This window comes from Pipistrellus kuhlii, unplaced genomic scaffold (assembly GCF_014108245.1).
Source record: "Pipistrellus kuhlii isolate mPipKuh1 unplaced genomic scaffold, mPipKuh1.p scaffold_m20_p_12, whole genome shotgun sequence".
Classification (NCBI taxonomy): domain Eukaryota; kingdom Metazoa; phylum Chordata; class Mammalia; order Chiroptera; family Vespertilionidae; genus Pipistrellus; species Pipistrellus kuhlii.
Window position 1 is genome coordinate 29111260 of NW_023425427.1, and position 25366 is coordinate 29136625.

A 25366-nucleotide genomic window follows, 5' to 3' on the forward strand; every position below is an offset into this window, starting at 1 on the left:
CCTACATTTAGATTTGATCGGTATGGAGTGCAGCCTGGACACTGGAATTTTTTTAAAGCTCCCTGAGCGGTTCTAGCATGCAGCCAGGTTTAGGAACCACTGCACTAATATAATAGGGCCACTGTTTAACTCCAGTCTGCAATTTTTTGTGACAAAAACAAAATTCCACTTATTATTTTTATTTGCAATTCTTACGTTTTAGAACTCATCGTCTGTCCTAAACAAAGCATTTTACTGTTCTCTTCTTTTAATAGAACTTTTCAATGCACTTTTTAGTCCTTATCTTCAATTGTTAAATTGGTCATCTGAAGTTATGTACACATTTAGGCTACCGGCAGCTAAGCAATCTGTTTTATTACTACTGAGAAAATATATTCAGAGGTCATTTATAAGTTCATAAGCGTTTTCCATCAATTGAGGCAATTGGTTGAGCTCCAGAAATGTGGCCATCCACCCTTCAGCCAGCTGATGGGAGACACAGGGCCTCCTCATAAGTCAGCAACTCAGGTTTTACGTCTTTGCTGTGAGATGCCTGCCTGCCGCCGGAACCAGCATGCTGTCTGTTGCCAGCTGATGCTGGAAGAGTGCTTATGGGAAGATGAAAGGCAGATACAGTCTCATAGAAGATGACTCCAAAGCAACCGCTAAGCTGATGTTTAGACAGGGAGGGGAGGGGTTATTTATGACTCCTCTGTTCTCTGGCTCCATCAGGAGAGAACACATCCTCAAGCCATTAAATGGATTAGTTTGTTTGAGGAGGGGTGGGCAAGGAGGTGATGGATAGAGAGGCTTGAATGTTTCAGATAACTAGGTGTTTATTCCTTAAGAGATGAGGTAATGTTTGGATAAGTCCAGTTGAAAGGCTGTTCAGTGAGCAAGAATGCTCTTAGTTAATGGCAAGTGTTCTTTTACCCCAGTTGATCCTAAGTAGTTAAGTATTTAGATTTCCATCGTGATAATGTTTGTTGTTTCCATGATGCAGACTTGGAGTTTATCCTCCAAAATCCTTGTTTGGGTTTCAGATACTTATGGAGCCATGTTTAATAAGGAAAATTTCCCCTAGAGGTGTAGACTGAGTGGGGATAATTGGGTAACAGATTTGCATCATTACTGTTAGTCTTCACTTGGTAATGGCCCAGTCTGCTAGAAATGTGAGCTGACACGCTGGGCTGGAACAAATTTTCAGCATAAGGTCAGGGAGAAGAAAAACTCAAGGACAGGCACCCTCAGTTCCATGTTCACAAATAACGTGTTCACATTTTATGGGATCACTGGAGTCATTGGGAATGTAAAGGTTTTTTTTACCCTCATTTATCTTCAATCTGAGAGAGAAGCTGAAAAAAGGATGCTAATTAGGCCCTGGGGTTGTGGGGAAGGGCACTCACACTTTTTTTTTTAATGTGATAAAATTCAAGAATGACCAAACTATGAAGATTTACAATATAAGTGAGGAACTATGCCCCACAGGGCATTCAAAAGCATCAGCCAAAGCAAGTAATGAAAAGGTTCTATCTGAAAATATAATAAGGAGGTCAGAAAACAACTTCATAGATTTGCTCCCTGCCCCCCTCTTCCCCCTTTCAGATAGACAGTGTGATTACTCTGGGTATGAAAAGCGCTAACAAATTTAAGGTTCATCCTCAGGAAAAAGCTCAGACCTGATGACAATAGTTGACTCTCAGGGTTTGCCAGACTTACCCACGTAGGCCAGACCTGTCCCCCTGACTGGTTTCGTACCAGTTCTGAACTAAGAACGGTTTTTTACATCTTTAACTACAACATGTTGGAAAAAGTCAAGAAGAGGAGGAATTTATGATGTGAAAATTGTGTCCATGAATGAAGTTGCACTGGAAGGGAGCCACACTCATTTGCTCACATGTTGACCGACTTGCATATTTAATGGCAGATTTGAGCCGTTGCCACAGAGACTACATGTATGGCCTGCAGAGCCAGAAATATTTCCTATGTGTTCCGTTACTGAAAAAGTTGGCTGACCCTTGGTCTCCCTGAAGGGTATACTGCTGTTCATTGTACTGCTCTTGGGGCTTTCCTAAGGTTTGAGAGTTTTTTTCAAATAGAAGGTTTAGGGGGGAAAAAACCCCCCCACAAAACTTGCATCAGAATCCCCTGAGGTGCTTATTGAAAATGCAGAATCCCAAACCCTGGTTCAGATGGAAGAATTGGCATCTCTGGGAGCTGACGCTGGCAATATGATTTTATAACGAGCTCCTTCCGTGGGTCTCAGGAGCACTCAAGTTTGAGAACCCCATAGAGGGGAGCCCCATTATTTCCCCGATAGGTGGTGCATCTGAGAAAATCTGAACGTTGGGTTTTTAACCCTGATGTCTCCATTCTACATCATCTTCCCCCAAACTCTTTGTGAATTAATGCAGGGCAGGTCCTATGCACAGCACAGTATATGGCCATTCCTGGGGCAAAGCCCCGTAGTAAAATCCTCTCTCCACTGAGGGTGAAATGGTCACTGTTGTAATGATTCCATTAGTGACAGTTATCCCTACAATAGGATCCCAGCCATCCTTTGTTTTCTGCAAGTTTTTTTTTTTTTTTTTTTTTTTTTTTTTTTTTTTTTTTTTTTTTTATCATTTTAAGGAGTTTAAAGGGAAATATGTACGTATAACCCCAAGCGGGCTGTGCAGACTAACAAAAACAAGTTTCTTTGCATTTGAATGGACCCGTGTCCACTTTAATTATGCCCCATGTATCAAAGCACTGATTGGTAATTACAGATCTTTTTTAAGGTAGGATGATTTATGTCATACAAGCAGTTTTTGAATACATGAATTTCATGGCAGCAGTGGGAGGTGGTTGGATGGCCTTGGGGGATGATAAAATTGGTCTTTGCCACCAGGAAAGAAGGTGGGACACTATCTGGGAAAGCCTAACAGGTTTACTTTCTGCCTCCAGCTTACATGGATCATAAATATCCAATTCTTCTTTTTTTAATTTTTTTTATTCTTTTACTGATTTCAGAGGAAGGGAGAGGGAGAGATAAAAACATCAATGATGAGAGAGAATCATTGACCGGCTGCCTCCTGCACACCCTCTAGGGAGATTGAGCCCACAACCCAAGCATGTGCCCTGGCTGGGAATCAAACCGTGATCTCTTGGTTCATGGGTCAACATTCAACCACTGAACCATGCCGGCCAGACAATACCCAGTTCTTGAGGGAGGAAGGCTTAGTTCAGATAGGATTTTGGTGGGGGTGAGTATAGGGTTTACAAATCTCAGGAGGCCAGGAGCACCATGAGCTCCTCATGTTAACAGGAGGAGTTCTGACAGAGGAAAGACCATGCCAAAAACTTGTCGTCTGTTTCCAAAACGTGCATGTGAGTAGTTAGTGGTCTCGAGATGCTCTGTTGCTCTGGGTATGTATAGTGGTCACCAAACTTGGTTTGATGCCAGCTAAGGCTCTTTACCAGTGGTGTTGCTTTGAGCAGTTTCCTCCTGCTGATCCTCAGCTTTCTCATCTTTAAAATGGAGCTGCTAATACTTTGTAAAGTTACAAAGGGAATTATATGAGAACTAGAGGTACGGTGCACAAAATTCTTGCACTTGAGGGAGAGGGGCCCCTTAGCCTAGCCTGTGCCCTCTCACAATCTGGGAGCCTTTGGGGGATGTCTGACTGATGGCTTAGGCCCACTCCCTGGCAGTCAGACATCCTTAGTGCTGCTGCAGAGGCTGGGGAGGCTCCTGCCACTGCTGCTGGGCTCTTGAGCTGTGAGCCTAGTTCTGGCTTTGAGCATCTTCCCCCTGGTGGTCAGTGTGCATCATAGCAACCGGTTGTTCCACTGTTCGATTAATTTGCATATTAGCCTTTTATTATATAAGATAGCCATGGTTCACAGACACGGCTTGTCATCAACAATACTCAGGCGGTTTGTCATAAAAAAACACACAAAAAATCAGATTTCCAGACATCTCTAAATTCTAACTTAGTAGTTTTCCAAAGGCCAAGGATTAGGAAATAAATGCATTTTTTTCAAAACAAACTTATGAAATAATGCCAGATTTGGGAGCCGCTGAGAACACCCTGTGAAAGCCATTGCCCTACTTTTACGTACTTCCTTTACTCACTGTGTATCCAGACAGCAGGCCCTCAGGCAGGTGGTCCTAGATTAGTGAACTGGTTTGAGCATCCCCAGGAGGTTTGCTTTGATGCCCTCAGTGGACCAACTGTGTATGGACTGGAGCTGTGAAACGTGGAAAGACCACTCTGAAATGGAATTGTTGCTGCACCCTCTTCTGCCACTGGTGTGTGCAGTTTCCTGCTGCTCATTCTTTTTTTCTTTTTCTTTTCTTTCTTTCTTTTTTTTTTTTTTGTTGTTGTTGTTGCAATTTTTGTGTTAATTTTAATGGTAAAAGGGCACAAGAGTAAAAACCTGATAGTTCACTTATATTGCATAACAAGCTAACCAAACTGGACATGGAGGATAAGTCATAAAACAAATTATTTTACTTATTGTTTCTATGACTCTTTTTTCGATCAGATTTCTGTCTTTTCAGTAGGACTGAGGTATAGTACATTGACAAAAATGAAAAAAGGCAAACAAGAATAGTGCCAAAGTAACAGATACCCAAAACCAAATATCATGTCAGGAAACATCATATAGAAACATTTTGTCAGATTAGATCCTGCTGCTCATTCTCAGGAGAAACCTCAGTTCAGCTAATGGCTTGTCTCTTCTAATCCTTTTTACTATAAACAAGCACAGAATGAAAACAACTCATTAGTAATGATCTCTCCCTTAGTACCTAAAGCATCCACATTTTCAGTCTTTCTTATCAAATAGGGAAATGTTAACATGCAGTGCAATGGTCTGAGCTGATTTATCTGGCAAGCTGGAGGTGAGGACTTGGAAAAGGAGCTCTTTGGGCAGCAAGCCTTCCTGTGTTTCTGCACCCCATTTCTTCCTATCAGTGCCTCCACCCCCTCCTTACTGCCCAGCATCCACTGCTGCAGCCTTATTTTATTGGAGAAGACCTTATTCTCAGACCGCGCTTCCTTTCACTCCCCATCACTGCCTTTAGGATCCTTAGTTCTTGCTAAACTCATTCAAAATCAGTTTGGTCCTCATGTCTGAAACAAATTCCCACTTAGGCAACAATGCTATTTTAATATCTGCCCACAGTGTCTATAATGTTAAAAGTAACATGCTCCTGGAAGTTTTACTTAACTAATTTGGTGGTGGTTATTGGTTTTTTTAATTTAAATATATTTTATTGATTTTTATAGAGAGGAAGGGAGAGGGATAGAGAGTGAGAAACATTGATGAGAAAGAAACATTGATCAGCTGCCTCCTGCATGCTCCCCATTGGGGATGGAGCCCACAACCAAGGTACATGCCCTTGACCAGAATTGAACCCAGACCCTTCAGTCTGCAGGCAGACACTCTATCCACTGAGCCAAACTAGCTAGGACTGGTTGGTTTGTTTTTAAAGCAATTTGCCTTCCTGCATACTCCACCTACATGAGGTTGATGCCATCTATAGAGGAAGTTACAGATTTGGAAAACCCAATAACTGGATAAGCAGTCACTGGATAATTGAGTCAGTACCATCTAAAGGATGTGAGCACTTGTATTTGAATGGCATCCCCCCAGATCATCCTCAGAAAGGCTATAGATAAAACTTTGATTTTCCTCCTGAACACCAGGATGGGATAAGGATCCCTACTTGGCTCTGAAACATATAATCCGTTTGGATTCCAGACCCAGGGTCTTGGCACAAGAAAGCTCACTTATCCCAACATCTTCCTGAAGCTGTGCTCTGTGAGCATGGGAGAATCCCCTTTGTTTGTAGTGTCTTGCATTTCTGTAAATCACCTTTTTTTAATAGCTGAAAGGAAGAGATTTGGTAATTACAGCTTTCCTTTGTTGCAGCTTTATATTGAAAACATATGCCAGCCAGGCTAAGCAAGGATCCAAGTGCATAGATGATATATAAACAAGATTAGGAATCATAAGGATTAGGGGCTTCCTGTGCAGTGTTATCCAGAGGAAGAAGGTCAATTACAAACACAATTTGTGTGTGTGTGTGTGTGAAGGAGTGATTTTATATTGATGATCTATGCAGGGTGGGGCAAAAGTAGGTTTATAGTTGTTCCAATGGTAAACCATACAATTTTACCTAATAATAGACAAACATGTAAATTGATCATACCTCCACTATGCCCACAGCCAATCAGAGTGAGTATGCAAATCAGAAGGCCAAAGACAGCGGCTGCCCAGCTGCTCCAGGTATGGAGTGGCCAGGTGGAGCAGGACCTCTGCTATGAGAGGGAGGGTTGGGGTGTGAAGGGGTCTACAGGAGCAAGTGCCACAGCAAAGATAAGACTGCAGACTCTGGAGTCTGCAGCAAAGATGAAAATGGGGGACTCCAGCCAGAGTCTGCAGCAAAGACAAAGAAGTCAGACTATGGCTGGAGCGAAGGCCTGGGTCCCGGGTGCCAGAGGAAAACTGGTGCTAGAAGCCAAGGGAAAGAAGGCCTATTGCACGAATCTCTTCCTGCAATGAGCCTCAAGTAATTAATAAACAATAATATAAGAAGAGACTGCATTTTTTGAGTACTCACAACTGTAAACCTACTTTTGCTACATTTTGTGTTTTCTGGCTCTTGTTTCCAATTCCTTGAAATTAGTTAATTTGTTGATTTCAATTATACATCTTTAATTTAATATTTAAAATAATTGGATTAAAATTATTGACAAGTATAATTATTAGGTATTTTGGATAGTCAACTTCTGAATTATAAATTTAATTCCTATATTGCTGCTACATATTTGATTGAGATAACATTTGATGTAATTTTATTTGGTCCTTTATTTCATCTGTCTATAACAGACAAATGAATAATATGAAGCATAAAGGTAACCAGTTTGCTGTATCAAATCATCACTACAACCTTAATTGTGCCTGTAACCTGGGCATGTGCCAGACCAGGAATCAAACTGGTGACCTTCCAATGCACTGGATGCCACTCAACCAACTGAGCCACACTGGTCAGGGCTACACTCACTTTTCTAATATTGGATACAAAAACCTCTCAGTTTGGAATAAAAAATAAAAATATATAAGAGGGTAGATCTTAAAAGTTCTTGTGACAAGAAAAAATTTTGTTAAGTTATGTTTGGTGATGCATGTTAACTAGACTTATTGGTCAATTATTCCTCAATGTATAAGTTACTTATAGATATACCTGAACAAAATAATATGGAACGATTAAAAATGATGTGGAAAGGAGAGAAATTTATATACTAAACTGATAAGTTGATATAATGTTGAATATTGATAAAATATTATCAATAGACTATTAATAGAATATGAAGCGAGAAAGTGCCTTGGGGAAAGGGACAACAGGCAATGACAGGAGGTAGCATTAAGAGACAAAGGAACATCCCTCTCAGAAACTGGTAGCTCAAGGAGGCCAAATGCAGGAGTCAGTTAACCCTGATGATTGTGAAAGGAGGAAACGGGCACTCTTGTTCTCCAATTTAGGATCCAAGTTTCATCTAAGTCCTTTATTGTTTTACAATGTATGACACATATTTCCCCTGTATGTCTTAACACATACTTTCAGTTCTCCAAACTTGCCACATGTGCTCTCATCTGTTGGCTTCACACATGCTTCTCTCTCTACCCAGATATTTCCCCTCCCCACTCCTTTTCTTGGCGAATGCATGCCTTCCCCCTGCCTCCCTCAGTTCCACTGTCATGTCCTCTGGGAAACTGTCACTGTGCCAGGGGCTCCCACAGCGCCTCACACGTCTTCCACAGGGGCATGTGTGTTTCTGTATGAGAATTGCCTTTACTTCTTTCTCCCCCAGTGCACACAGGCATTCCAGGACGTGGGCTGTGCTCTTTACTGCGGATAGTGCCTGGCACGAGATTAGCTTTGTGGGTAAATAAATCAGTGAAGGAATGAGATCTACAAAAATAAAAAGATCACAGGTGGAGGGATTCATTTTGCTTAAGGAGATGGCTTCACAGAGGAGGTGGCCTTTTAAGAAAAGCACTTGGAGAATGAAAAAAGACAAAGGTTGCTCCAGGTAAAGGGAACCATATATACACATTCCCGGAGGCCAGTGAGAGCCTGGCAGGGCAGGGAATTTGAGGCAGGCAAACATAGTGTAGCGGGAGCATAGGTGGCAATGAAGGAGGGAGAAATGAAACTGAAAATCAAGTTGGGATTACTCTAGAGAGCCTGGAATACCACCCCAAGGAGTATAACTTTTAATGTGTAGATGAGATATATCCGTTGAAGACATATCAACAGAAGTACGTTACCTCAGACTCTTATCAAGGCGTACTTGGTCCTCCGTCACGATGAAGAAGAGGTATTTCATCAGCTTTAAGATCCCCCTGACGGCAAGGCTCACCGCTATTGTATGTGCCAGTAGGTTGTAGGTAGCACTAAGAAAGACAGCGAGGAAACAACTTCAGCTTATTCCCATGTGCCCAGGACGCTATCTGCAGGCTCTGGAGAAAGTGGGGTTCCTCGTCACCAGGAACTGGAAAAGTCATTTTCTCTCTCCCTTGAAGGGCAAGTGCTTGGCTGAGACTCCTTTTTCTTCTAGAGCAATGGTCAGCAAACTCATTAGTCAACAGAGCCAAATATCAACAGTACAACGATTGAAATTTCTCTTGAGAGTCAATTTTTTTTAAACAACTTAGTCTAATGCCACTTCTTCAAAACAGACTCGTCCAGGCCGTGGTACTTTGTGGAAGAGCTACACCCAAGGTAACAAAAAGCCACATGCGGCTCGAGAGCCGCAGTTTGCCAACCACAGTTCTAGAGCGCCTTGTCATGGATAAACTTGCCTAGCTGTGGCCACTGTAATTTATGATGACCTTCGGCAAAGTTATCCCGCGTAGGCAGTCTAAAATGTTATTCACCTGGGGGCTCTCAGTGGCACCAGTTCAATTTGAATCAGACCCAGTTCCACCACAGACCTAGTTCAGTGTCTCAGTCGGCTTGGTCTGACCCTAGACCCAGTCCTACTCTAGCCAGTTTGAGACCCAGCCTGGAGAAAGAAATGCTCTTAACGCAAAACCCTTGGGGCCAGAGTGGGACAGGGACTCACCCACCAGCGCCAGGGGCAGCGAGGGAGCAGCGAGCTGCAGCGGCTCAACAGGTACGGATCGGACCGTGGCCTCCTGGCTCCTTGCTCCTGCACACCCTCAGGGGAGAAGGGAGGGGCCTCCATCCGTTTCTTCTTCTGACATCAGAGCTGCTAAAAGGTAACCGAGGCATACTAAAATGTTCAGAGTCTGTCTGAGCAAAAGTCTATTCAAATCAGCGCCAAACGGGCAGACGTTCAGAACGCTCCACCGCGGGGTCATAGGGGATGGATAGGGAGGAGGCAGGACCTGCGTCAGGAAAGGATGGATTGGCTACCGCTTGGGGCCCCGGTGGCTGTGTAGGATGGGCTGTCCTGAGTGCTTTGACTTTGTCACTGTGAGGCATACACCGTATAAGCTGAGATTTTGGTTTGCTTAGGCAGGCCGCCCCCGAAGGAGAGCCCCACCGGCTTCACGGCCTCCCTGTTCAAGTTAACAGGAGGCGAGGATCTAAATGTGGGTCAGGTGTTCCTTCCTGCCTATTAAACATTCCCCGGAACACACGTCTCCCGTCTCTATAGTCTGCCTCCTGTCCTTCCCACTTGTCTCTTGTGGTTTGACTTTGCTTTGCTTTTGTCCCTTCTTGGGTCAAAAGGGCCGTGTGTTCCGCAGAAGTAACACATGCCGGATTTCACACTCTCTGAAGCTCTGGGCTGAGCTACATTGGCAGACATTTGCACCTGGTGACAGTCCTCACTGGCAGATGCAGCAGGAGGACTTTTGTTTGGGGACTGGTTCCACGGAATGGTGCCAGCAGATGGGGAATCCCAGGAATTTGTTTGCATGCAGATCAGACATTTGAACCCATTGAAGAATGGCCCCCACCTTTTCAAGCTCCTAGAAGCCCTGACGAGCCCCCTCTTATCCCCACCCCATTTGCTTATGCAATCTGAGAACCTTGCTTTCATCTGGTGGGCTGAGGGTAGGGGCTGCGGGAGACAATTGTTCCAAAGGAAGCTCTTTGTTCCTCCTGACTCTCAAATCTGTCTCATAGGAACCTTTCCATCGGAATTCTAGAAAGAGAAAGAAGTGGCTTAGGCAGGGAGCAGCATTTGCTCTGTGCAGCATTCCAGGGGCTGGGTCTGCGGGCAGCAGCAGGGCGGCCAGGCCTAAGGAATTCCAGGGAACACAGCACTTTTAAAAATGGGAGCCCTGTGTCTGGCCACAATACTAATTGTTTCACATCTGCAACTTGGTGGTATAGTGTACGATGGAGATTTCCATGGTGTCTTTGGTCAGAAACAGGCGAACTCCTAAGTGCTTATTCAAAAAAGGTTACCCACCGAAACCGGTTTGGCTTGGTGTACAGAGTGCCGGCCTGCAGACTGAGAGGTCCCGGGTTCGATTCCCGACAAGGGCATGTACCTTGGTTGCGGGCACATCCCCAGTAGGGGGTGTGCAGGAGGCAGCTGATCGATGATTCTCTCTCATCGATGTTTCTAACTCTCCATCCTTCTCCCTTCCTCTCTGTAAAAAAAAAAAAAAAAAAAAAAAAAAAAAAAATCAATAAAATATATATATTTTTAAAAAGTTACCCTTGGAAAGGGTAGCGGGGCAGAGCTGGAGAAAGTAATCGTGGGCATCCCGTCTCCCCTTCCAGTGGAAACCGCTTCCTCCTCCCCGCTTCTGCCGCTGTCAGATGCCAAACGCGTGGGTGTTCTCGGGGCGCCCTCTCCCAGGGAAGCACACCGTGTAACTGGGGCAGCGCCGGCATGCTGCCGCGTAAACAACGGGCATGGGAAGCAGGCATGGAAGCGGAGGCTGTGGGTGATATGGACAAAGCCAAAATGTGTCCGGGGTCAACTTGATTTACAGGAATCCACGGGACCTGGAAAAGCCCCAAGCTGTGAATCGTTCGTCTGGAAAGTTTTGCTGGCTCGCCAGAGATAAATAACGCTTTTTCCGTGCGGATTTCAAAACAAAACTTTGGACAAAACAGAGGGGGCCTCCGACTTTCCATGCTGCCGGCCAGGTTTTGAGTTCAGCGAGCAGCCTATTGAGTCGGGTGTTGAAAAAGATGCAGTCGGCTTGTTGAAGCAACTCAAGAGGCTCTCCCGTCCTACAACATGTCGCAACCACTCTTGAGAGCACCTTCCTGGGCGGCTTTGTGCGGGCGGCTGGACACAGAGGCTCCCGGAGGTTGCCATAGGCGTCCTCTGACATGGTCACAGCTGAGTCGTGACACACGTGGCCGGCTCTGCCTTTTGTTTTATTCCTACTCAGAGAGGTGGTTATGTAATTGATTTGTTTCCAACCCAGGGTTGGCTTTGTTTCCATTGCCTCAGCAAAAGCTAATTAATTACTTTTTCCTGTTTTATTTTTATTTTTTTAAATTGTGGTTCAGTATTTGTAGGGCTCCCTGTAATTTGGGGACAATGCCCAGTCGACACGGGAAGTATAGTGACTTAGAAATGCATACTGAGCGTGGGCCCAGGCACCTGCCACTCCCAGCTGCCATCTCTGCGTGGCACCAAGGATAGTTCTAGTCTCAGCGGCCTCCTCTGTGCAATGGTGACGTTAAAGATACCGGTTTCAAAAAAAAAAAAAAAATGTCGTGTAAAACTATGTAAATGTAAACTGGGAAGATTCCCAAACTTTGTACGATGTCTGTTCCCTAAACTCCATGGTCTTCCTCCCTGCCCCCCCCCCCCACTCCCCAATATTTATTTACCTATTCATGCATCCAACGCTATTTATGAAGTCAGAACACACTTAGTCGGCACTCAATTAGTATTTTTTGGAAGAAAGAATGCTTTGAGGCAAAGCACAATCATTAGCCTCTACAGCAGGGGTTGGCAACCTGCAGCCCACAGGCTTTTCCTAAGTAACGTTTTGTTGGGACACAGATACACCCAGTGTTGACGATGGTTTCTTTTTTGGCTGCCACAGCAAAGGTGAGTAGTTACCCATTTGATCTGCAAAGCCCCCCAAATGTTTACTAGCTGGCCTTTTACGGAGAAATTTTGCCCCTCCCCCCTGCCTCCAAACTTCTCTGCCTTCTCCTATATGCTTCTGTAAATAGAAAGCAGCATAGAAAGAGAACATGAATATCCAAAGAGAGTAACTGAGGACTTTTCAGAGTTACAGAGAGTCATAAATCCTCACGTTTTACAGAGCGTAGAGAATAATGAAAAGGATAAATGTCTATAAATGCACTTATAGACATTAGGTCTGTGGTGGAACTTGGAAATGTGCATTTTTGACAACTAGTAAGTGGCTGCTGCTGCTGCTGGTAGTGGCCCAGGTTCCTGTTTTGAGAATCACTGCTCCAGACTATATATAAGAAAAATGTTATACCACTAGCAGATATGGCTCAGTGGATAGAGCGTCAGCCTATAGACTAAAGGGACCCAGTTCAATTCTGATCAAGGGCACATGGCCAGATTTTGAGCTTGATCCCCAATGGGGGGCATGCAGGAGGCAGCCAATCAATGATTCTCTCATCATTGATGTTTCTGTCTCTCCCTCTCCCTTCCTCTCTGACATTAATAAAAAAAATATTTTTTAAAAAAGGAAAAATGTTATAGCTAACTCTCTAGGTTAAAAATTTAGGGTGACTATTAAAATAATATAGTAGATACTATGTATAGCTTTAAAACCACCAAGCAAAAAAGAAATGTATAGTATATAACAATAAGTACAACAGAAGGCAAGAAAGAAGAAAACAAGGAAATGAGGAGGAGGAGGAGAAGGGTACACATAAGATAGTAGAACTAAATCCACAGACTGAAAGATAGTTTTTGCAACACATAAAACTAAAAAAGAATTTGCAACTAAAATATATTAAAAACCTTACAAACCCAGAATAGACAAAACCTTCAGAAAATTTGCAAAGAATAAAATTAGGCAAATTCACAAAATGAGAAACCAGCATGGCCAATCAGCATATGAAGAATGTTTAGTCTCAGCAGTAACCAGGGAAATGCAATTTGAGACATGGATTCATACCCAACAGATTGGTGAAACCGTAAAAGCCTGGCAATTCTGTAAGTGGGGATGTGGAGAAACAAGACAGATGTCTCTCACACAGGTGGTGAGAGGCTGCACTGATATATCTACTTCAGCAACAATTTGACAATATCTGGCAAGGAGCTGATCCTTATATCATGTAAAAGTAAAGAGGCACACTCTCTGCAACCCAGCAGTTATGCTTATGAGGAACCTACAGGGACTCTTGCATGAGTACATGAAGGTGTGTACATGTATGTTCTTGCAGCATTGCTTGTGATAATGAAAAACTGGAAATAACCTAATTCTTTCACTAGAGAATGGATAAACATGTGGCATCTTCATCAAATGGAATACTGCAAAGAATAAAAATATGTTGATGTTATGTGGATTTAGATTCTACCTATAAATCCTTTCATCTGTAATGTGCTACATTATTAACACTAAATATTTTGAATCCACGTCTGTGAAAAATATAGTTGAAACCATAAACCACATGATTCAGTGTTAAATAAGACAAGTCAGTGAAGTTACTGGCATAAGTTCTTTTGAGAATCCGAAACACTGGGGTAGCCATTATTCTTTGTTTAGATTAGAAAGATAACACAGAAGATAGGAGAATATTTGCATTCCAGGGACCACAATTTTTAAATTAATCCATGCTTTGTTTGGATTTTGTTATCACAAAATTGTCTCTAGGTAAGTCTATTTACTTAAAAAGAACAAAGAACTTTCCTATAATATGCAGAAGTTTGTTTAATAGCTATTGTCGAGAGACTATAGATTTGAGACAATGTCTGTTTTCAGAAAGTACACTTGGTAAAATATTTGTAATAGAGAATTATCTTTTACTTAAGAGATAACTCTAATCATTCTGTGCTTTTGTAAATAATACTATCAGGTGACCTGTCTAGATCTTCTACTTATCCTCTGGGGTCCTTGGGGCCAGGGCTGTGTGTTTGTTTCCTGTGGCCTCAGGTCCTAGAACAGTGCCTGGCACAGAGGCCCAAGTCATGCATTCAGCAGGGCAGATGTGTGTGTGGAGTGGACAGGAGGATCCAGCCTGCCCTGAGAGCTCTCCCCACGGCATCACCCTGGCACTGGTTTCTTCTCAGTCCTCATTATACAAACAAACAAAGAAAGGGAATCAAAAGAGATAAATAATTTCTCACAAAAGGCAAATACATGTTGAACAAATGAATCTTGAATAAGGTTTTAAAAACCGTCAAAACCAACATGTAAAGAAAAAAAAACACAACACCCACCAAAAATCCTATCATGCAAAGGGGCGTAGAGAATCACTAAAGATCTTTTGAATAAATTAAAATGTAACAAAACAGTGAAATAAATCCTGAAATGTGAATTTGACTTTAGGGCACCTGTTTCAAGAAAGTTTTAGGTGAGACTTCTCAAAGTCCCCAAAGATCTTACTAATTAACCTTTAATTAATAAGCAGATAGACTCAATAATAATTTTAGCTAACATTTATGAGAATATTCTTTGTACTAGGCACTCAACTCAGTACTTTACACATGAGATCTCAATGAAAAAGTCTGTAATTAAGAAGTATCTATGGCCAAAACTGGTTTGTCTCAGTGATAGAGCATCGGCCTGCGGACTGAAAGGTCCCAGGTTCGATTCCTTGGTTGTGGGCACATCCCCAGTGGGGGATGTGCAAGAGGCAGCTGAATAGATTATTCTTTCTCACCGATGTTTCTAACTATCCCTCTCTCTTCCTCTCTGTAAAATATCAATAAAATATATATATTTAAAAAATATCTATATACGCTCACTATGAAGTATGCATAATTATTATGTACAGGTTACTGATGAGAAAACCGAGGCCTTAGTATAAGTTAGGTGAGCTGGTTTCAAAACTTGTGTTTTCTGCCTTCCAATAAGGGGGATTTTCCTTGGGAGGCAAATCCAGATAACGACAGGCAGAGTCCACACCAGCCAAGACACATTTCCATTGTATTCTCATTGCTGCCTTTTGCAGATGTCTCTCTGTTTGCGAGTCTGTAAGGAGAGAGATTCCCAAAGTCACATCTAAGGACTAGAGGCTATGGAGGAAGGTAAATATTTGTACTTAATCCCACCTCCCTCACAGTTTCCTTGTGAGGCCTGTGGGTTTGAGTGCTGATTATAAGCTTCCTCTTCCAAAGGAGAAAGTGGTAGGGCTGAGAGCCAGAATAACTTGTTAGAAGTCCCCAAGGAAGTGAGGACTACAGCAGGAGGCTGAGTTGTCACTGTGGGTCACTCAGGCGGCTTAAAGTAAGTGTGTATGTGTATGAGAAAGAGGCCCCGAGAGAAAGAAATGCAGACTCACAGCTGAGTTCCACAGAGTCCGGGTGCGGAGAGCAGGCTGCAGTGTTCTGAGGCCCCTCCAAGTCTCTGGTTCAGAGCTCAGCTCACAATTGCCCTCCTCCCACCTCCTCCACCCCCACCCGCTGTGTGTTCTTCATGAATTAGGAAGATTTCACGAGCTAATCATTATCTGATTTAAACTTCAAAAATTTTCTTTCGTTAGATATTAATTGTCTTGTAAAGATGAAAATAGGGAGACTACAAGAAGTTAAATAACTTTTTCAAGGCCACTCCAAAAATAAGGACTGGAGTGTGGGTGACAGAGCAGAAACCTGCATGGTCACAGGCTTCAAGGCTTGTCTTTTGCTATCTTGATATTGGCTCACAAGAGCCCATTGTTCAATATTCAGGACTTTGCAAGCTGGTTTCTAAGTTAGTAGTTGGGAATGGTGTGGTGTAAGTATGTGCACCGCAGAAATGTGCAAACCCAACACATCAGGGCTCCCCTCCCTCCAGCTGCTGAGAGTCAGTTTACAGAACTGCAGTCTCAGAGGAGCTGCAAAGGGTGTCAGTGAAAACTGACTTGCATTTTATCAGAGTAAAAAGAAGTTTTGTTAGACTTGTCCACCTTAAGCTTGTGTAAAGGGGAAAAAGGCATGGTGCTAGATATATTAAGGATAGAGGAGAAAGAAAAGAAGGAAGGAAGGAAGGAAGGAAGGAAGGAAGGAAGGAAGGAAGGAAGGAAGGAAGGAAGGAAGGAAGGAAGGAAGGAAGGAAGGAGGAAGGAGGGAGGGAGGGAGGGAGGGAGGAAGGAAGGAGGGAGGGAGGGAGGGAGGGAGGGCAAGGGAGGAAAGTTGAAGATGAAGGAGGGAAGAAAGAAGGTAATACTGGGCAAAACACAGATGATTCGTTCAGCCCACATTTCCATGGATGCTTTGGGTCATAAAATAATTATGAGCAGAAATGCCTTATTAAGAACAGGAGCATAAAAATAAGAATTCAAGGATGGAATTGTAAACAACAGCATGAAATGCATAAGGCAACTTTATGGCCAAGGGAACAAATTAAGAACCAAAACAACGTCATTACAAAACTTTTACGTAAATTAGTAGCAAACAAAGAAAAGAGTACACACAGCTGAACATCAAATTATTTACACAGAAAAAAACAAAAACAAACAACCCTGAAGATAATCATAGTGAACCAAGCGGGGGGAAAAAGGCAAGAGTTGAAAGCAATTAGAACAAAGAGGGTCGCCACTATTGCCGCTCTGGCTCACTCTCAGGTTCACACCCTATCAATCCTTCAACTTCACTGGGATCCCAGTCCCTTGATCCTAACACTTTCATTACCACCAAGCTTTCTATCCCCACTCCTTCTGTACCCAGCTTAGACTTCAAAACACTCTTTGGGCTTCTGGTCAAGATGGCAGCATAGCTGAGACTGGTTTGGCTCAATGGATAGAGCGTCGGCTTGGGGACTGAAGGATCCTGGGTTTGATTCCAGTCAAGGGCATGTACCTTGGTTGCGAGCATATCCCCAGTAGGGGGTGTGCAAGAGGCAGCTGATCGATGACTCTCTCTCATCGATGTTTCTAACTATCTCTCTCCCTTCCTCTCTGTACAAAATCAATAAAATATATATTAAAAAAGAAAAGATGGCAGCATAGATAAATGTGGTACTTGCATCCTCCCACAATCACACCAAAATTAAAACCAAACTACAGAACAACCATCCTTCAAACTGCCTGAAATCTAGCTGAACAGAAGTCTTGTAACTAAGGATATAAAGAAGAAGTCACATGGAGACTGGTAGAAGGGGTGAAGACACAAAGGGGTTGATCCCACACCCACATGGGGTCAATAAAAATTGGGAGGAATATCTCAGCAATGAAAGTTTCTTCTTGAGGAGTGAGCAGGCCTCTCCCCATACCAAGCACCCTATCCCAGGGTTGAGAGAAGTTCCCATAACTTCTGGCTGTGAAAGCCAGTGGGGATTGTGGCTGAGGGAGACAGAGGGCTGCTGGTGTTGCTGGCACTCCTTTTCAAGGGCCCACACATGGACTCACTTGGACTGCCTCCCTCTGAGCCCCAGCGCTGGGGCAGTAGCTAGAAAGGCTCCAGGGACACTAGGGGGAGGAACTGAATTGTCTGGCTTCAGGATGAGGATTGGAGGAGCAGCTTTCTCTCAGTCAAAAGTGCTGGCAGAGGCCATTGTTCCTCTGCTGAGCCCTCCCTGCACAGAACTTTCAGGGGGCACCATATCTGAATCTCCATTAACCTGGAGACTCCTGACTACATCTTCAATCACAAATTGGCCTCTCCTACTAAGCTCTAACTACATTGGCCTTCTTTCTGGTACTCAGACAAGTTGAATTTACTTTTGTCTTAGGCATTTTTTGTTCCTTCCTTGTAGAATGTTTTCCCTAAGAAACCTTTTCTTGATTGATTCTTTTGAATCCTTCAGGACCCAATGCTCATGTCACATGTAAAGAGAGATCTTTCTTGGATAAAATAACCTTTCCCCCACTTATTTACTATGTATCCTGATGTACCTAGCCCTTATACAAAATTTGAACAGGTTCTTGTTTTGCTTGGTATATTTTCTCTCTCCCCTTTTAGAATGTAAGTTTCATGAGTGAAAGGATCTTACCTCTGTTTTTCACTCTCATCTCCTCAGTGCATAGATGCCCCAAATATATTTACTGAGTATACTCAGGAATAGAAAATCTACAATAAAATTATTAGTGTTCAGAATTAGATAGATTTAAATAGAGAAGTAGGGCTCAATACGAGGATGATTAAAATTACAAAACAAGTTTTAAGTATTAAATATCTTGACAAAGTTAAAATAACAATATAACATAAAACTAAGAATATGAAGGGAATTGTTCAAAGTAAGAAGTCTTTCTTATAATTTCATTTTCTAAACGTTTATTATGTTCACTTCAGGAAAAATTAAATCTTAAATTTAAAAAGATAGCATACAGAATGTAATTCCATTTTACATTTTTTTCTCCTACCTATCCATTCTTTTGTGAGAGTTCTGGTAAAATTTTTTTTTTTTTTTTGCTTTATTTCATTCTTCTCCTATTACTTAAATTAAGAAAAAAAGATCATGCATTAATGAAGTCATTCTGAAAAATAGTAAATGGGTGATGAAAGAGTAGAGAACACACTCTTCCAAGAAGCTAACTATGAAGGAGAGACCTGACGTAGGGATCAAACTAAAGAGGTTTCATCAAAAACTTTGTTAGCTTGCTTCTTGTTTAAGCAGGGAGATACCAGAATATATCTGAATACAGATGATATGGTTCAGAAGCAAGGATGTGTGTAAGTGGCATGTTTATGGAAGAAAGATGATCTATAGAGCTATAGAGTAAAGTCTTTTCCAGAGAAGAGGAGAATGAATGAGTCCATTCACAGAGCCCATTATGAACTATCCTTTTTTAAAAGGGGGTGATATATCTATTGTAAGGGGGAAGGGAGGGAAGATGGGTACAGGTAGGTGAAGGAGGGTGTGTTTGTTGAGAATCAGTAGTGGAAAGGGGCTTGATAGCTCATTACTTTTACTATCTCACTGAAGTTAGAGACAAGTCATTAGTTGAGAACAGGTGTGGGAAGTTTGAGGAAATAGGCAAAGGTATGAAATGGAAAAGTTTCTAGTTTAGAAAAATAGTAAGATTAATGGGCACTGTCAATGGCTCAGTGGAGGTTGCTGATTATAAATGTAAAATGATGCAATATATTCAGTGGAGTGATTTTTCTCCAGCTTTGGTCAGTTCTTTGGATGAAGGTGTGGAGAAAACGAATGGTTTACGAATTTGCAGGAGAATTGTAATGGAACCAAGGTGGATGAGGAGAGAAGTGAAAACACTCTGATGCGTAGGAAGAAACTGGTTTGGCCTGTGAGTTGAAAGGTGATGACGAGCTTGAAGAAATGTTGTTCCTGAGGCATTTGAGCTGTATGTTTCCCTTCCATACACAGTGAAAGTAGGTTAACTGGAGCAGTCATACAGCTTTGATGTACTTAGCTTTGTGGGTTGGGACAAGCTACTTACTTGAGATCAGTTCCTTTATCGGTAAATAGAAGGATTGAACTAGATCAACATATCTCAATCTCTAGAGTGCACACAAATTCATCGAGTGTCTTGTTGAAATGCAGATTTAGTAGTTCCTGAGTGGAGTCTGAGGTTTTGCATTTGTAATAAGCAACCCTGTGATTCCATAGATCACATTTTGAGTAGCAGGGAACAAATAAATTCTATAGGTTCATATTCTGATCTTGGACCTTGAAATATATTTCCACCTCCTTCTTGTCTTTCACTTCTGAACTTTGTCAGTTCATCTTGAAACCAAGTCTTTGGACATTTCCACAGTTTTCCCTCAACTGAGGAGGAAGTCAATAGAGAAAGATGCAAATCCTGCAGAATGGCCAACACCCAGCAACGGAAACAGAAAGGGTTCTGATGACGTCCTACAGCTGTTCTGCCAGGTGGGGTAAATGATACTGCTTTTTCCCAGGAACATACTATCATGCAGGAAATGGCTCCAGTATCAACAGGGACACCAGAGATCAGGGTTGGATGAGACGATCACAGCAAAAGGCACATGACAGAGAGACACTCAGATCAATTTCCTTCCTTTGTTGTGTCAGAAGTTTTAACCGTGTCTAGCTTCTTTTCCTTAAAAGAACATATGTTCCCAAATCTAATTTATATATACACCAAGTCACCACAAGTTCTCCTTTGCGGAACCAACTTTAGGTTTCATTTCATCTTAAAGCTAAAGATCATCTGGTGCTGACGCAGAGAAACCCACTTCAACTGTATCCTTGTTGTATATTTCCCACATGGAACTTTCCCATTTCAAAAATGGTCTCAACTACAGGGATGTGGTTTTCTGGACCAAACATGGTTTTCACAGGCAATAAATCCACATTTTACTTATTAGAAAAATAATACATATTTAGAAGACTGAATCTGATATATTAGATCCAAAGGGAAAACTTGCTATAAGGAGAAAGAGATGAAAGAAAGGAACACATTTTTGTGACAGTCATAGCTGTTTGAGGACACTTAATTTAATGAGACGGGTGTTGGTGATGGTAGGAAATGCTGAATATGAGTAATTGAGGGAGGAGTCGAGTCAACATTTCCTTTTAAGATCTGTTTTAATGGAAGAGAAAATCATTCCGAGAAGTACTTCTTGGCTTATATTGCATATGAAACTGCCCACAGGCCAAGTTTAGAAAGGATTGGGAAAGACACTCAGGATCTAAATGTCAGCTTCTAGCCTTATATTTTGAGGGGCAACCTGCCACCCTTGACACTGAAATGGGGGCTGATATTATCTAATGGCTTCTTGAGGTCAGTGGAACCTGAGTTTGAGGATGGCAAAATATGTAAGAGCAAAAGCCATGTTCTCTAAGGTCTGTCTGGTGGGTTTTCTTTAAATATGCTGACTCCCTTTAAGAAACGTTTTGGAACATGTTTTTTACATTGTGCTGAAATCTAAGCCATCTTTATCTCCAGGAAATGATGGCTGGGTCTCACAAATGAGAGTAAGAGTGTTTATTGATAACAGCGATTTGCAGTGGGACAAGCAATCTGCTGAACTCTGAAAAGAACAGTCACAAAAACCCATTTCCACAGGAAAATGAACACAAGTGAACTTCCTGCTGCCTCTTCTTCCTGACCTCATGCTACCCCTTCACACGTACTGTTAAATCCACAAGCCATGGAATAGCTGACAGCATTGACTAATTAAGCTGAAGTACCCAGAGAGGTTACTTTAATTATTAAGCCTGAGGTCATCAATGGATGGAAAAGAGGAAGAAGAAACGGCAATAACCTTGCTTGAATTGCATTAAGTTACCATTTTGCAAAGCCAAGAAGTCTCAAGGGTCTTCACAATAGGTACTGTGAAGATTTGTTTTCCAAGGGGCTGGGTGAGGGGTGAGAGTAGATGATGAGAGACTGCAAATTGCTTTGAATAAAGAAGATTTTTTTTTTTTTTAATGAAAGGAGTATCTACTACATGACCCAAATTAAATCCCAGATGTTCATTGCTAAAAATCTCTACCAGATGTCCCAACTTGTGGTGGCTGGGGATGTTATTGCAAGTAAGGCATTCAGCACCTGTCCAGAGAGACCTCCCCCTTACCTTTCATGTGTACTAGCGTGTTAATCGTGCAGGAGTGATCAAATATTTAACTCATAATTAAAGAGGCCAGAAAATTTTCTAAAAGTATTAATTATGCTACTCTAAATGCCAGTTAAGTAAAATGACTGTTGTTCCTCCTGGGACAGTTTTTGAGACTTCTTTATCACGCTGTTTCAAAAGAGGGGGTTCATTTTGGGAAGCTAATTCAGGGTGGAAGAGCTTCAGATCAAATAATTCAACCCAAAGGGAAGTTATTGACATTTAGCAGCCTTGATGTCTGCTCTAAGGTAATACATTTGCTGAAGAGTCACTCATTGTAGATCCACTTTTACAAGCCACACAAATGCTTCTGTCTTGTCTATTGTGTGGAGAAAACATCATGTCCTTAGCACATTGCCAGTCACTGGGGCCAGGTGCTCCCGGGCCATTGGAGGTGGATCCTTGAGCAAGTCACTTCTCCTTTTTGGTGCCATACTTTAGTCTGAATGTCCGTTTGAGTTCCACAGTTCAGGATGTATATTAAAAAATAAGAGTTCCGCCGAAACCGGTTTGGCTCAGTGGTAGAGCATCGGTCTGTGAACTGAAAGGTCCCAGGTTCGATTCCGGTCAAGGGCATGTACATTGGTTGCGGGCACATCCCCGATAGGGGGTGTGCAAGAGGCAGCTGGTCGATGCTTCTCTCTCATCGACGTTTCTAGCTCTCTCTCTCTCTCTCTCTCTCTCTCTCTCTCTCTCTCTCTCTTCCTCTCTGTAAAAGATCAATAAAATATACCGTATTTTTCGGACCATAAGACGCACTTTTTTCCCCCCAGAAGTGGGGGGAAAAAGTCCCTGCATCTTATGGTCCAAATATAGCCTACACATATACTTTAAAAAAAAAGTTTTTTTACTTGCCCAGCTCTGTGTGGTCTCTGTGTGCTTGCCCGGCTCTAAAATGGTTCTAAATGCTGCTGTTTACTTTACAGGGTTGATTACATGTGGTTATGACTGTGATGTTGGGTTTTAATGCACATAAAATATTTTAGGACACTATTTGTTTCAGAATCTTTTTTTCTTCATTTCCCTTTTCTAAAAACTGGTGCGTCTTATGGTCCGGAGCGTCTTATGGTCCGAAAAATACGGTATTAAAAATAAATAAATAAATAAATAAATAAATAAATAAATAAGAGTTCCTTAAGACTGTCATCATTGCTACTTTGGAGTGAATGCTTCCATTTCTACTAACCAGAATTTAACTCATGTGTAATGATGGTCACTGTCTCTAAGGGTTGCTGCTTGGGAGGGAGATTAGAAAAGAGGAAAGAAATAAGGTGGCTTTCTTTGAAGCTTACACTGCCATGTAGCCCATCACCCACACATCTTCTCTTCCTATTTAAAGCCTTTTCAGACGTTAGGACAAATAACCTTTTAATGAACTTTTGTCTCCTGAGACCTGCCCTTATGTTACATTTAGCTTGAATCAACTTTTTACTTATTAAATACGCTCTTATTTTTGAGATCAGTATTAGTTTCATTACAAAATTGAGCAGAATGTACAGAGTTCCCATATATATTCCCTGCCCCTGCCACCCCCACCCCACACCAGGCAACCTCCTCTCTGACTATCAACATCCCCTGTTACTTTTGTTAACAATCGATGCACCTACATTGACAGACTGTTATCACATAATGTCTATCGTGTGTACATTAAGAGTCAATTCCTTGCCGAAACCGGGTTGTCTCAGTGGTAGAGCATCGGTCTGCGGACTGAAAGGTCCCAGGTTCAATTCCGGTCAAGGGCATTTACATTGGTTGCGGGCACATCCCCGATAGGGGGTGTGCAAGAGGCAGCTGGTCAATGTTTCTCTCTCGTCGACGTTTCTAGCTCTCTCTCTCTCTCCCTTCCTCCTCTCTGTAAAAATATCAATAAAATATATATATTTTTTAAAAAAGGAGTCAGTTCCTGGTAGTGTACATTCTGTGGGCGTGGATAAATGTATAATGACATGTACCCACCATTATAGTGTCATGTAGAGCAGTTTCATTGGCCTAAAATTTCTCTGAGTTCTATTAAACCCCTGGCAATCACTGGTCTTTTTACTGTCTCTATGCTTTTACTTTTAAAAAAATGACATACAGTTGGAATCAAACAGTAGGTAGCCTTTTCAGATTGGCTTTTTAAATTTAATAAGTAAAGTTTCCTTTAAATCTTTCTTGGCTGAACTTCTTTTTATCCATGTATAACTTTCTTTTTATCCACGTCGGGGTGAGGAGAATAAAAATATATGGTAGGTTCTTAGAAGCTGGGACTCCAATGTTTATTGTCACCCTATGAAAAGGTCCAGGCTAATATACCTTGGATTTTGATAGCCCACCAATCAACCTAGTAAGTTTTTATATTCTCGTTAGCCTAAGTCTATTTTGCCATGAGGATGTTTATATCTATTTGATTGATGTTCTTTCATGCCTTTATTGCTTCCCAATGAACAAAAGAATTCAACAAGGCTTCTAAAAATTGAGTATTAGTAGGAAAAGAAGATTCTTTATTAGTTTCTACAAATAAAAGGATGTAGGGTGTATTTTTATTTGGATAAACTCAGAATAGCTTGTCTTCTTTTTTTAAATTGAATTTACTGGGGCATCATTGGTTAATAAAATTATATAGGTTTCAGGTGTACAATTTTACAATACATTATCTATATATTATATTGTGTGTTCACCATCCCAAATCAAGTCTCCTTCCATCACCATTTATTCCCCCTCAACTACCTCCTCCCACTCCCCTTTTCTTCTGTCAATAACCATATTGCTGTCTATGCCTGAGTTGTTTTATTTATTTATTTATTTATTTATTTATTTAGCTTACTCCCTTCACCTTTTTCACCCATCCCCGCAAGCCCTCTCCCCTCTGACAGCTATTCTGTCTGTTTTATATCTTGTCTGCTTCTATTTTGTTTATTTTATTTTGTTCACTAGATTCCACATATGAGTGAAATCATATGGTACTTATCTTTCTAATTTGTCTTCCAATTCCAGCTTCCTATTTCAGTAGAGGGCACTCTGACCTTACCTAGAGCCCAATGTTTTTTCATTTGACCAGTTTTGGGAAGGAGCTAGCTTATCACATCCATCCTTCAGTTTAACAACCAGCAGTGAGCATACGTCAAAGTAGAAACCAGGCGCACCCTGTCCTGTGTAATGCTGAAGTCCTTCGCTGTTCTTTCCCCTAAGGCCCCTACTGTTCTCTGTGCAACCCATGCATTTACAGGTAGATTTTCTGATGAGTCTGTGAGCTCATATGTTTCATCCTCAGGGTGTAGCACAATGCCTAGCTCAGACTACCCACTGAATAAATATCTATTTAATAAATGAAAACAAAAAGAGGCAGAGTCTGACCAGACTAACATACAAAGGCAAGACTGTGCATGTATTTGATGTTTCTCCAGAAGCCACACTTTGTTTTGTAGATTCAATAGTGTTGCTGATTGAGATCATGCCCTGTTCCATATTGCTGTATGTCAAAAGGCAAAAATGGCATTTGCCTTCGATCCAGACTGGAAGGGCCCATTGTGTCACCCCATTCACATGATTTTGTTTGATGCCCATAAATCATGTAGGTCAATAAATGCTAGTACTCTCAGTGAAATTTGGGCTGGCAAAAGCCCAACACAAATCCAGCTTGCTAATTTGCATGTGCCCTTCCTTGGTTTTAAAATACCCTTCCCCCACTTTATCTCGGAATCTCAAAATCCTATGAAACATTCAATCATCACCTCAAATGCTACCAAGAACCCCTCTGTCTGTCCTCCTACAAGTCAAACCTTTGAACA